Consider the following 2,667-nt stretch of genomic DNA (forward strand, 5'->3'; position numbering starts at 1 on the left):
TTGACTGATATAACTGATGTAAAATTGCAGGTTAAAAAAATGTGTGTGTATTCTTCTTCTACTTTTGGATTTTTCTCGTGTGTATGTGTGCAGTGTGGCTCACGCGTCTGTATGTCAGCCTGCCCTCCCTGAATCTGCCCACATTGCATGAGTGAGCACTGAGGGTTAACAGCACGCGGCTTCACTGGCCACCAGTCCATGGTTCAATATTTACACCTGCTCTGCCCAATCATACAAAAACCACTTCCACCAGCTGTCGCGTGGAGAAAAGCAAAGAGATGGTTTAAGATAAATGGGGCAAGTGTTCAATGAGGATGGCCCTGATTAATGTTCAGCCAGATAATGCTAAATTAGAGGATATGACTGAGCCATAAAGTGCAACAAAGTAAGATAATGATGTGGATTTACAGCTCCTTGGTGGTGCTGAGTACATAAACCCATGTGATTTTTTTTAGATAAGTTTCTCTGTTTTGACAGTGACACTTAAAAGTGATCTATCCATGTGTTTGCAAATTGTTTCATAAAAGCATTTCTGCAGTAGTGTTTTTATGAAAAATAACTTTGCTTTATATCTGCTGAAACTGTCACTATATTCTGGAAGAAGCACGAGACGGATAATCTGTAAAAAAAAAAAAGAAAAAAAAAAATCACATCCCTCCTCCTTAAATTAGAATCTACCACGGCACACCAAAAACAACCAATCTGAGCCGAGGAGTCTGTAATGCAGCTTTCAATCATGTCAACGGCTCCGTGAATTACGGTCAAACAATGCTGATCATCAACATATTTTAGTCTCACTTTAGCTGTTAAACAAGGAAGTTTGTAAATCAGCCAACATGTTGGAAACTGGTGACCTAAGAACCAAGCCATGACACAACTTTTCTCATTTTACAGCTCAACAGTTCACTAAATTATGTTTCTGAAAACACTTGAGGAGAGAAATGGGCAATGCAGTAATTGAATCTTGAATCATATTTATCAGAGCTGCCTAGTTTAACAGTCTGACCGCAGTTCACGAGCTGTGATTGACATGATTGACAGCTGTGTTAGAGACTCCTCTGATTGGTTGTTTACAATCATGTGCGGTAAGGCCATAAAAAGCACTACAAGGCTATAAAGCAGGCAGAGCCCAGACTTCTTCCACAGATAACCTGTCTCATTGAGTGCTGTGTGAACATAGTGAACATTTTAGCAAATATGAAAACATTTTTTTTCTTAATCAAAGTTACCTCCTACAGCTTTAAAACAAATATCAAATCACATCATATACTCTCAGTGTCCTGTTAAAACCACATTATCTCCATAAATTCAAGTTTTCATCAACCAAAAACCCTCTTTTGTTCTAAACTTGGTAACAGTGCATTTCCTGGATATTTCAATGTCTTTTCAAGGTTTTTATGCACTCATTGAGTAGAGGAATCATTGTGAAACTGACTTATCATCAAACTTCAACATAGGTTTTTAACTAAAGAGTGACCAACCTGATAGTCAGTCACTCCTGAGAGCAACAATCAACTACTAGCCCACTCAGCACTGGATGTAGGAGAGCCAGGGCTTTAGTGGCCACAGTCAGTGGCTTCTATTAAATATTACAAGGGAGTAATAATGCTGGAAACACATCGTTACAAAATCACCCCAAAACTGCCTTTGTTTTATTGTCAATTAAGGCAGAATATCATCAGTAATTTCCTGTTGCTCACTTAATGCAGATACCCTCTGAGGTTGTGAATGACCCCTTGAGATGAAGTAACAGCGGTGGTTCCACCTTAACTAGACATTTATGGGCAGGAAAATTAGCTGCAAATCCATATTTGGCTCACTGTACATGTTGGGATAATTCCTACGTACATGGTCCTAAACGCATGTCTGTGCACAAGTCTTCATAACCATTTTTTCCCCTGGTTTATGTATGTTAAGTGTGTTTGTGAGAAGTGGCTGCGACAGGTAACCAGGAATTATACAGTGGCTTGCTCCCCAGACAGACTGTGTGCGTACGCAGTGTGCCAGGCTAGTAATTGTGGGCTCGGAGGGAGAGAGGCTATACCATGTTAGCCTTATTATTATCATTAAAGCGAGAGTTAGCTCGCTGTCTGAGGCCAGGTCCAACTGGGAGATGTTCCTCCAGACAAACTGATGCTTACAAGCCCTCTGTTTGTCCCACGTGTGCTCAGTGAATCAACCGCTGCCTAGTAGCAATTACTGCCAGGCCATCACTGCAAATAACAATTTGCCTTTATTTGACCTCCAGGCTGAAACTAATTTTTTTTTTTAAATAAAAAGATTGTGCTGATAGTGTCAGACATCTCTCTCCTGCAGCAGTGTGCTGTGTGTTTATTAATAATGCCAGTTATTAGCCCCTGTAGGTTGGGCCACCTGCAGTCTCTCAGTCTGATAAACAATGAGAGCTGCTCAGCTACCAGCGCTGTGAGCCACCTGTGAGTTTCTGTGTGTGACAAACTGTACCTGTGCATCAACTCGGGACTCTTTTAACACCTGTAACTGCTCTGACAGCTGCTCAGCAGTACCATGACTGTAATGAGAAACAGTGAGCGAGAGAGTAAGGTGATGGTGGGTTACTTTAGAGTGCATTTATTTCATCTATACTCCCTACTTAACCTTTATTAAAGCAACAACATAGAACTTTTGGTGAGCCCCGTGGACAAAACT

This window comes from Plectropomus leopardus, chromosome 11, assembly GCF_008729295.1.
Source record: "Plectropomus leopardus isolate mb chromosome 11, YSFRI_Pleo_2.0, whole genome shotgun sequence".
NCBI classification, from domain to species: Eukaryota; Metazoa; Chordata; class Actinopteri; order Perciformes; family Serranidae; genus Plectropomus; species Plectropomus leopardus.